Consider the following 12,981-nt stretch of genomic DNA (forward strand, 5'->3'; position numbering starts at 1 on the left):
CTATCCCTATTACTATCCCTATGCTACAATGAATTGTGTATCTCTCGTTTTCTCTCTTCTTTCTATTTCCTGTTTTTCAACAGGATTTTCTAATATGATTTTCTAATATTCTAGTTCTTTTTTTGTTCTTGATTTGCAAGTTAACAGCAGAACGTTCACTTTTTTAATAAAGCTTTTTTGTTTTTAACTTCCATCTCATGAACATACGAATTCTAATTAGTATTCCCAGCATGATTTCATCACAAATATCGTGAATTTTGTACTTTTACGTTTACATATTACTAGGGTTACAGTTACTACATATGCATTAATGAAATTGTCGAAAAATAAATTGATAGCATAGACACAGTTCAATGTCTATTTATCGTTTAATAAGAAATTTGATTTCATATTTTAGAAAACTATGCTTTATATCATATCAGCTATATTTCAAAAAATAATATCGTTTTTTGTCATTAACATATATGTGATATATTGGTGTTAATAAATATTTTTATTATGAGGTCATCATAAAAATAAGACCACTGTGCATTGTCGATGATCGTATCATAATAAAATTCAATATAATTTATTTCAGTATAAATATCGATATTTAAAAATTAATGCTACGAAAATTCCCATTCGTTTGCTAAATATCTGTACAAGAATTTATTAATATTGTAAATGGTTTCAATGACAAAAGAGTGAGTTGGTTGAGATATCATTAGGCTATTTTATCTGGCGCCCCTTTTTATTATCGCGTTCCTTTGGAATTACGTGCAATTCATGAGTAGTCGCAATTGAGAATAATTACGTGTTACACGAACAGTCGTAGAACTAAAGCAAGGGGAAACTTGTCTGTCATGTGTATGTTTCAGCACATTCAAGTCCATTAACCAATTGGATTTTAAAATAGGAAAATTTTCTTTTGTTTCTGAATAAAAAACAAGGTTGGAAATTATTCTGCTATATAACATAAAGCATATGTGCAAAATTTAATGTAAAAATATGTATTCTAATTTTCCATATATTTGTTATTTGTCTATAAAATTGTAGTTACAGGATTTTCTACTGATAACTCAAATGGGAGAATAAAATTGAGAATAAAATATTTATATTAATCTTCTTTTTATTTAATTAATTAAAAGATTAAGAAATTTTGATTACGAATTAGAAAGCATACTCGTGACAAAGCCCAGAATGTCGTTAAGCTCAAATGAAACTAAAATTCGTTACCTACGTCGAATTTAAAAAGGTTCTAGAATTTCCAACTCAGCTTATCCCCCCGTTTTCTATAATGAGATAGCCAGAAATTCATTATTAACCCTGTGGAATATCTATCTAACCTTGAAATTTTAATCCAATGAATTTCCCTTCGACCTCGCGTGTAAAAGAATGCGATTCGCGTTCTATGACATAACCGGGGACACGATGTATGTATGGATCTACACGCTATTACGCCGTTCTTTTTGATAAGATGGCATTACATCCGACGACTCTGCTAAACTCGTATGATCTACGCTTAATTACATCTTTCGTCGATGAGTTTCATACAAATCTATTTTATATCGTTTATCTGGGTTATTTTAATATTACCGCTCTAGAATTATCTCCGAGTAATTCCGTAATTAGTGTATCGAAAGTATACGATCAAATGCAATACAATCAGATTGATACTATATACATGTGTATATATGCATACTTGCGATATTTATAATTACATTAATCACTTGTATGGGTTAGTAGCGACACAAAAGAATGAAAAAATTAAATATAGTGTTCCGATGTTAATTTTTCTCTTGAAGAGATGATGATTGATTTTTTCATATCCTATCGTCATTCTTGAGATTATTATTTGGTCACGTTTTATTAAGATGTGTGATACATTCGTTTCGTACAAATTGTTTTTAACTGGGTAAGACTGCAAATACGTATCGAACATCCTTGTGTTTTTGTGTTAATTTTACCGCACGTCATAAAAAAACGCGTGTTTCAGTGTCATGGTTCATGACGCTAATGGTTCAACGAGACGGAAGAGAAATTTGCATAGCAAACAACGCGTAAAAAGAAGAATTCAAGTAAGCATATGCTTGTCAGCAGGAAGTGGTACAAAGTACATATTAGGTTTATAATGCATCGATAATTACATTTATGCTTGACAATAAAGTAAAAAAAAAGCTTCTTTTTGTTTCCACTATCCAATTAACAGAGTTTAATAGTTTAGTTTAGATGAGGAAAAGCTTTTCTATGCTGATAGTGAAATTCCCGGAAATCAGGATTATATCATGACACTATTCAACAACACTAATAATGAAATACTTCATCGACATTTCATTAAAACCGATTCAGTAGTTAGTAAAAAATGGATCGGGGTTAGTAGTTTTCAATAAGGAAAAAAAAATTGTAGCAGCAAAATACGTACACAAGGCAGTATCTATTCGTACTTTGTACATGCATACTTCGATGAAAATCTCTTTCGATACTATCGTTCGGGATTTGGAGTGATCGTCCGTTGATGACTCAGACAGCACATCTCTGCCTTTCTTGACAAAGTCCGAAATTTCCTACCCGCCAAATTGTAAACCTTACAATACGGATCAAGAGGGTAATTAACACCCTAAATGTCCGACGGGTCCGCTCTAAAGTAAACATCCAGTATCAATTAGCAACACCAAAGGATATGCGCCCACGAGCGTACACAATTACAAGATTGGAAGGAATAAATTCCCATGCCACAAAAACCATGGTAAGAAGGAAAACCCGGGAACGGAGAGTTAGTATTTATAAGGATCAGGCGAAGCTTCTTGAGGAAGTTTTAAAACAGTCTTCATCAGAGTGTCAGACTCTTCGTGTTATACTAAACAGTGCAAATAAATTAACTAAACATAACATTATTCCGCATCTTAACTTGCTAACGATTCTGTTCGTGTATACTAAAAAGTGCAAATAAATCAGTTATACATAACATTACTCGGGAACTTTAATCTACCTTCACCTTGAGCATTAATAGTGTTCACGGTTCGCGATATCAAACGATCTGTTGCAACCTGACTGATCGTCACCTAGTTGAAAAGTCGCAACAACTGCGTATATTCATATAGTAATTAACTTATAAAACCTAGGCTTTAACATAATCTCGTGAACAATGAACTGTAGATTCTATGGGACCGATCAATCTACTTATTTCATTAATACCAATTTTCGTTTTCATTTCAGTCATACAACATTTTTCTTTAATACCGATAAGATATTTCGTATTCATTCTGAAATAATGTGTAAATAATGTGTAAAAAGTTATTTATTTTTTATATAAGACACAGATACTTCTACTGTATTAATATTTTTTGTATAAAGTGAACGACGAGAGGACTGGTTATCTATACACGTTCCCCTAATGCGCAACAATCCAGTCTTTTCTTCCTAGAAAACTGATGGTCATAAAACGACGAGACACGTCTAGTACGGTGTCAACAAGCGAAACGGAAGTAAACAGAAAGAAATCGTTGCGGAAGCCCGTGAGGCAGCGTCGTGACTAAAATCGCTTTACGGTGAGGTCAATCGTATGAAGGTTAAGAGGTCTAAGCCCCTGAGGCGATCGATTCGCGACAGATGGAAATTTCCACTTTTGGGCTAATACCATCATTTGACCTATCTTTAAAGAAAAATCGTGTTATCGTGGCGCACGAATCGTGGCGCTTCGACGGAATTTCGTCATACTCTTCTTCATCTCTCTAATATACAAATTGGCAATGGCGAATCGCCGAAAGATAGTAGGTTATCCAAAATTAAACTTCTTTGCGATACATAGTTCGCAATTCGCTTCGATTTCTCCTGGTTAACGTCTAACTGACGTAAGAAAATCTGAGAACGAATAATAGAAACAATTGGAATTTTTAATAGGAAACAGGTTCGGTTGTGTTTGAGCAAGTAGAATAAGAATTAAAGAGATGGTAAATAAAATAAAATAAATAAATTTGATATTATTTTTTAATTATTTTTAGCGTACTCTACTGTGTATACAAATAAAAATGAAGCTGACATTGGACGATTATTAAATGTTTTTTGAACATCAATATGTTCAGGTCTATGAAAATGTCTCGCAATTGACTGAATGTAGAATTAAAAAGTTTCGTAAAAAAAATGAAAATCACTCTAAAATATCGATCAAACTTCTCTGGATAGGCAAAATTTGTATCAATTATAAAATGTTCCCCTTGAAGCAAATTACGTTCTACGTGAAACATTTCTCCTAATGATAAATACAATAATTAAAAAAATAATCGTGCTTATATCGGACGTTATGCGCAAGATCAGCACAATATTCGAAAAATAATATCTCCTTCTGATAACTTTTACTTCGTCTTAGTATAAAAATAAAAGCCAAAACTAGAGCATTTTCTAAAATCACCCTATATAATTACATAAACCACAATATTTTTCATTTAATTTTCCATTACCGTCGTCCTAAGTTTCCCTTACTTTCACGTGCAATCTAGATAAGTTAGTAATAGTTACCCACGGTAGTTTCTTATAAAATTATCAATACATTCATCGTACTCTGTTATCAAAAAGTCGGTACATTATAAACAATTATTGCCTTCAGCAATGATACGGTGTAAACAGAAAACGTTCGTTCGATGTTCAGTTGCCAATGAACGTCGACACGAGCTAGCCACGAGCCTGATCCCAGATAACTCGACGGATTTGTACGAATTACAAAAAGTCAACGGAGAATTTCGATGAGCAACGAAGAGTTGAGGAAAGGGGAATAGAAAGGGAAAAAGGGGAAGAAAGGGGCGGGTGTAAATCATCGATTCTCTTGTCAACGATGCTAGAATGTGTTTTTCTTGAGAAAACTCAATCATTCGAGGAGAAAGAAGAAACCAATTTTCTCATACAAATTTCTATTATTGCGGCAAACCATGGAGCAAAACGAAACGCTCCAACTTCCGCCTACCTCTTTGAGGTATTTCTAGCGCCATAATATCCCTTAAAAATAAAATACCCTGAAACTCGAGTCAGATTCCTCACAAATGTCCGAGATCCTCCCTCTAGAAAGAAATTTCTTGGCTGTTGATATTTGGTACACGCGCACGCTACAAACAGTTCGAAAAGGGACATAACGGCGAATTCACATTATACTATATGGCGCCTTAGACACCGAAATTACCGATATTACATTACATATTTACATACAATTACATATTTTACATTACTTTTACTCGGAAAACGTAAGGTGAGTAATAAATTTTTCTTCAAGGAAAGATTTTAAATAACATAGCCAAAATTTTTAAATTTTTAACTTTATTAAAGAAACTGTAAGAAAATCAATCTACGCTACAGATAACCTCAAAATATCTCGAACAATATTGCAAAGAATTTATTGAATTTTTTATAAAATCGAGAAAAAATATTCTTGAAATATACTTAATGCCAATTCGATGAGATAATAGAATGTTGTCGATTGTCACAAGATGAAAAAGACTTTGTTAACCATTAGAAAATGGAATAGAGGAATATTTGAGTAATGTCACTAACCGCTTCAGCGTTAGAATTATAAAGAATTAATTTCGTTGTGAAACTGGGACGATCTGAAGGAAGAGTACTTTAAAATTGTAATTTAAAAGATTAATATATAAAATGTATTATTATATTTAAATAAAGTGACTAATATGCGATATGCCTACTTTCTCTATATGACAAGCACGTGCTCAAACATACATCCGATACAATTACAATTTCGAACTCAAGATTTAATAATTCTGCCAACAGGATTCTCCGACGTAGTTCTGTGAAACGCGGCAATATTTATCGCTGCAAAAGGAAAGAAACGAGAGATCGTGCAAGAATCACGTGAGTCAGTCGATTATTTCACGAACACGTTGCGATCACGCGGACTTGTCTGCGCGAGAAGCGTCTTGACGGTCGCGATGTGACAGTCGTAAAAAGGTTTCACGGTCCTTTCAGAATCAACCAGGTCGAAGAACAAGATGGCTTGATAACTCGATGGGAACGTGTTGTTTCGCCCTCCTTTCACGATCGCCTCGAAAGTATCGCGACTTCTGATTAAATTCACTCGACACGCCAGTAGAGCCAATTAGATCGAAATATTGCCGCAATAACGTACGGGGCAATTAAAGATTTTCGCTATTCTAATTAACAGATATCGAGAGATACGCGCTACTGGTAGTTACGTACACGATATGAGTACGAATCGTACATGTATACGGTACATGTATACGTGTGTATGTTGTTATTTTGCGGAAAATATGTAGAGGTATGTACTTAGGCGTACATTTTTGGTATTAGTATGTTTTTCTATTTTTCCTAATACACGTAACATGTGACTAATTATTCGTTCATTCTGATACATTATACGCTCAATTACTTTCAATATTCTCCTACAATATGCATCGAACAATGTACGAACAATAAAAGTTTGTCTGGACTATGGAATCATGTGAGACCATATTTTATCGTCGCTCATTCGAACTGTCTGTCGGAATATCTCTTATGACATTATCTGAATGAAACTGCATTGAACTGGTACACCACGTGCAACCAAAATTATATTAATCAATCGAAAAAATGTCTGATTAATTAACAATAAGAAAAAGATATAGTCACATATATCTAATTACACAGTTATTTATTTTATTAGAATTATTTAGCAATGCAATTTTCGGAATTTCAAGTAAAGTATAGTATGTTATTACGTTCTATTCTCTTTGATTCACTAATATCTCGCAAAAAAGTAGATAAATTTTTTATTGATAGGATATCACGATTAATTCTATGCTTCGTCGAATAATGCAATTATATAGTTATTCAAATTTCCTTTAACATCGTATATAACAACATAACTACATTTGTGTTGGAACTTAAATCAATAATGGATCAATGGTGATCCTTGTTGACATTAGCAAAGCCACTACGAGATAGTTATTCGATCGAGCAGAAAAATATTCATACCTTATTTGAATCAGATTCTGCATAGCTAAGTGATAATTAAATGCAATTCTAATTAGCGAATAATAATAATAAAACATGTAGATCATAAATGGAAAGTAGCCCCGATATTTGCAATTTTAATCGGCTTTCTACAGAAAGATGAACAGTGCAAAAAATTTTTCTATTTGAATATTACTAAACTGTAATATGTAGAAGCTAATGATGAGTTGAATATTCAAAATTCCTATAAATACATAAACATCCACACTCCACTAATCAGCGAACGAAGGAATCATCAAATTTTATACTCGTAAAAAATAAATGTTTCGAAGATAAAGATACCAAATCAAAAACTACATAATACAAAATTCAACGTGTTGAAAGTAAAAGCGATAATATAATAAAAACCGCGTTGAGATTTTTGTGTAAATTTATATTCAACTGTTTTCTATTTCTCAACCACAATGTTTACAAACATCAAAAGAAAAGTTTTTAATGTAACTTTCACAGTTTCCTGCGGCGAGAAGAAAGCTTCGATCATCCCATTCCAACTAAAATTACCCTCTTCCACGCAAACTTTGCGTTTTCTATCGAGCTGTATTCAATGAATCGATTAAACCATCAAGAAACAATCTCCAGCCCAAATTACACAGAATTCAAATTTGAATCAGCAAAAACAGTAAAAAGAGCTTCTATCGAAGGTCGATAACGAACGATTCTAAGTTCCAAGAAACATCGAACCTCTTTCACTCTTCTCTTTTCCTAAACGAGATGTTTAAGTACAACTTGGCTTCACCTCTCGTCAGCCACACGGAAAACAACGTCACATCCGGGTAACGAGTTCTAGATGCGATCGATGTGTTGTTCCGAGATCGAACGACATCAGATGTGTGTATCCTTTAAGGCAATATTCGTGTTTAGGGAATTCAAGAGTGACCGATACTTCGTTTTAAGTAACTTGGGTTAATAAACATACGTACACCGCAGTTAAAAATTATATTTAAACCCCCCTATTTGGTCACAAAAGAAAAGAAAACGCGGAGGCAATGCTAACGAGAATCGAGATTTCGTAAGGTAGATTCCGTCGCGACACGGTATTACGATTTACGGCGCATAGTGAAAATTCAGTTCAGTGAACTGTGCTTGGTACCATCTCTGACGTCAATGCAATTGTTTATGATAATTTATTCGATTGAGAATACTCGATCAACGCGTTATTTTCGATGGTGAGAAGAAGCGAGAGGAGAAGTAAGTATATAAAAATCACAAAATATGATTAAGGTTCTAGACGTATAGGTCTTTATAAAAATAATTGTAAGAGTATTTAATTGTGATTTTGTGCAAAGAATATATTTAACGAAAGTGCAAGAAGGAATTGGTCTTTTCGAACAAGATTTAACAACTTTGTGCCTCTCTCTTCGTTATAACCTACATAATTAGTTTGGCAAACTGAAAATAAGCCGACGGTTTTGTCTATTTATAACCACGACAGCCGTTTAGTAGCTAAATATAAATTTAATTTATTGGCGTGTTATTAATGTCTGTATATGGAAGCACAACGAAGCTCTACTTTAAACAGACCGAAGCATACGTACCACTTTTGTGTTCTTAATACATGCTGTTATTGCACTTTGTCTCGAATAATGTTTTGCCATCGATTTTTCGAGGGTATCCTGTTGTTCATCCTCTAGGAAATGAACAAAAGTGACTTTTCGAAAAAACGAAACAAGCAAAAACGAAACTCTATGAGTGAAAATAAGAGAAATGTTGTGTATAAATATGAGCTCATAAATGTTTTATGTAAAAAGTACAACGGAGGTGCGAAATGACAACCGATTGTCTTCCCTAAATATGATGGTTAAACGGTTACTGTGCCAGGAAAATTATAAGATTCAATAAAGCAAGCGAAAAGCTATTTTTAGAGGAACCTGGAGCGCGAATCTGATTTGAAACACAAGCTCGTTTTATCTTCTTTTATCTTCGTTGCGATTGATTTGCACACTTATGTTAACCAAACAAGTTTAATCTATTTTTGTAAGTAATACAAACTTATAAATCCTTCAACTTTTTAAATCACTATAATAATGTCCTATAACAAAAGCAACATCGTCTAATGCTGATGCACCGATATCTGTGTAATTATTTGCATTTACAGATACAAATCGATTTTACTTGCGGTGGTGAACAAAAAATTGTTTAATGAGCAAGCATTACGAAAAAGACACCATAATTTTATAACAGATAGAATATAATATAAAGAAAATTAAATGATACCAAGACCATAAAGGATTTTTAATATAAAAGCTACAATATCCATATGTACTGTGATATTTATAAGAACTAAAATTAAACTGTTTTAAAAGTTATATAGACATAACATGATACGCCGCATAAAATGATATATTACCTTAGTTTAGATATTATTAATTCAGATTTAAAATTTATTTAATAAATACTTATTATTTACTTGTATATAATATACTTATTATACTTATATTATTATATTACTTATATTACTTATATTACTTATTATACTTATATTATAATACTTATATATAAATACTTGTTATTTTTTTTTAATAACGTATACTTAATTGAATTTTAACATAAATTGTCCACAGAAATATCTTGTCACGACAAACATGGCTGACAGCCGTGTCGAAAATGATTAAAAGCGCCTTTGAAGTTCGAGAGCTGATCTATTGTGACCAAAACTAAATCAGTTCACTTAAGAAGTAGCACGTGTCAATCACGTGAATACGTCCAATGTATGCCGAATACCATTCAGGTTGTGACCCTCGACAGAGGAAAGGTTATACAACTTGCTCACTTCCTTCGTTTAAGGAAATGACCCATTTTCATATAAATGTGCGTGCTAATTTCAATTTAATACAAAGGGGAGGTGAAGACCGGTCACTAATAAAACACGATCGATCAAACGAAACGCCGAATGTTCACGCTCGTCAATAAATGCATATGTGATGAGTTCGCATACGCATTCACACAGATCTTTGAATGAAATAGTTTTAGCTACATCATTTTTAACCATTCTAGGATACTTTGTCGATACTGATGTCGATACTTTGTTTCTGGTTCCAACGCTCCATTAATTTGATGTAATCGAATTAAACATGAACTTAAAACATGAAAGAAGAAATAACTTATTCTTACATGTCGGAACCATAAAATCAATCAAAAAGTAATGAGATAGCATTGAATTATTTATAACACTTGCAAAGTTATCAACTTTCTCGTCCAAAATATGCATGGTCAAAATGAAAACAAATATAGTAATGATATTGCAATTTTAGAAAATCACGAGTACCTTGCAACGACATTAAAAATTTATAAAATTATGCAATATGTTATGATAATACAATTTAATTCAAGAGTTAATATTTACTTAGTATATTTTTTAATAGATTGTTTGTTGTTATGAATACAATTGTATAAAATGAATGCGATGAAAATGTAATTTTCTCTGGAAAATGTATAAAGAGGACAATAACCCTTAAAAGGTTGAACAAGGTTGATAGTTGAACTATCTTCCTTTATATATAAATTTTATATTTAATATAATTTATATTTAAATATAAATGGCAATTGTGAATAATTCACATCAGAAAGAAACTATTGTCATAAGAGGGTAGACTGAGCTTTCGTTCCAATCTAGTTTCATTCAAAGTTCGTGTTATTATACGCAGGGGGTCTTGATGAACTTGCTGACCTCTGATCGCGGAAAATTTCGAAACTGTTACGGATTTATCAATAAAAGAAATTAAAATAACTGATGAAGTTGATCTGGAACGAGTTTGAATAATTTAGCGACATACATATGCACACTTGTTAAAGTAAAAGAACTCATCTGATAATTAACATAAATGTGCAAATTAATTTTTTGTTTGTTTTAAGCAAGATTTGCATTTTAGTTTTCTATTCAAGATATATGTGTCATGTAGCATTTTGAAAATATAATTTAATTTACGATTCAAACAAGTAGTATAAAAAACAAAATAAATCAATAAATTTAATGAAAGATTTAGATAAAAATGAAAGAGTTCATCAGTAATTTGATTTTATTTTATGGATATTTATTTGAGCTCCACCTAGCTAGAAATATAGGGAACAAAATTGTTGATAATGAAGGGCGCTACTATGTGAATAACAGTTAATAAGAAAATGCAAAATGCGCCGCGAATATTCAAATGATAGAATACATATAACGACTTTTCGAAATTAGTATATAAACAAAAGGTTAATTAATTCAATATGAAAATGTCATAGAATTGTCATTATTTAGCCTCGCTAAAAAGTAAATGAAATGAAAAAATCTAATTAATAACGAACAAAAAGTACATATATAAATGAATGTAGCTTTACATTAACAAACCATAATAATAATGTGATTAATAATCTGCAAATATTTATGAAAATTTTCATGAACACAACTACAGAGAAACAAAATTTATGCAATAATTTTCACTCATTAAATATCATAAATACTATATTCTGGATACTTTACATACTTTTGCAACTAAAAAATAAATAACTACGATTAGATTTACTTTTTTTCTAAATTCAACAAAATAAATCAATAAAAAAAGAGCAAAGTCATATATTCGAATGCAACAAGTATCTGTTATTGCATAGTGCAACAAGATCCTGTCTGCTAGTTGAACAAAGGAGCATCATTATCTAAGTAAATGAATAGTGCACGCGCGCCAGACGCGAACTAAAATCGGCTGTCCGCACAACCGCACCGACTCGAGGTTGATTTCTCAGGAAGAAAGCTGATATCCACGTGGATCCAATTTTGTCCGTAGATCGAGTTCCCGTCTCGCGAACTATGCATGCTTCGCGTCTAATATAATAATAGAGCGATAGAGACCGAGATAACCGCGTCATTCCACGTGTAGCGCTTTAGTGTAACGGATTAAGTGATTCAATAGAGGGACCGATTTTAATGAAATGTGACTTAATTGGAAGCGGACAGGAAATTTAATTATTGGTGAAACCAGTTTCGAATTATTAAGATTGCGTTTTCATATTTCATATAATTTATTTGCATACTCTGACACTCTAGTGATTACATTTTATTCTACCCCGATTCATTTGAATCATTCTACAAAGTCAGCAAATACCAGAAGATGTAAACAAAATATTAATATTAAATTCGATGGTTGTACCTCGACCTGCAAGTACGTCATTCACTCTGTCATTATAAATCTTCAAAACATCTAAAATTATCATATAAATTATACGTATACGTAAGAAACAGTCTGTTCAGTTTTTTTCCGAAATGTTTTTATACATTGATTGCATACAAACCATTAACGTCACGTTATTATTCGTAACTTATATGTTTCCAATTAAGATCAGACGTAATGGTAACGTATTCGATAGTGCATTGCAATAGTCATCGATTGTTTCGCGCTATTGTTTCACTGATGACATTAAACACCGGTCATAGGATACGCTGGAATTTTCGCAAAAAATGTTGCGCTCCATTATAGAGTATCCGCATTGTCCAGCGGCAACAACGATACCTTAGAATCGGCACGTGATCGTGCGTGCGTAATCGTGCAATTTAGTACGCAAGTGTATGCGATTTTATCAGATATTCTGGAAACCATGCGAATTGAAGAGCTTCGACGAAGTATATACATCCATACACATTTCAACAAGATAATAAGTTTGATAGAACAATAAAAAAAATTACTTATCATTAATAGAAGATAACGAATAGGATTTATCAAAATATATTTTTGAAAATCAATAAAAAATATGTAAATACAATGAAAAAGAAGTCGTATGAAGAAAAACAAAAATAGCAATTACTGTACACAATTTTGTCTCCAAATATTTTATTGTATTTGTTGTAGTAAAAAAATTTGGTTACAATGGCAAATAAAGTGTTTATTCGCAAGAGAGATTGAAAGATTCGTATTATACATATTAATACTGAACAAACATCGAGAACGAAACTAAAGAAAGTCACGAATACTCATTTCCTACTTAAGTAGCGTCGTGTTTAATGCAAAAAATAAATAA

At 32.1% G+C, this 12,981-nt stretch overlaps 1 protein-coding gene across 2 annotated transcripts in view; it reads right to left on the reverse strand.

The window, feature by feature from the left end:
* The window catches only part of Pino (protein pinocchio), a 52,030-nt gene that overhangs the window by 36,520 nt on the left and 2,529 nt on the right, over positions 1-12,981 (reverse strand). The window lies entirely within an intron of this gene.

The sequence above is a fragment of the Bombus vancouverensis genome, chromosome 3 (genome assembly GCF_051014615.1).
Source record: "Bombus vancouverensis nearcticus chromosome 3, iyBomVanc1_principal, whole genome shotgun sequence".
Taxonomy (NCBI): Eukaryota; Metazoa; Arthropoda; class Insecta; order Hymenoptera; family Apidae; genus Bombus; species Bombus vancouverensis.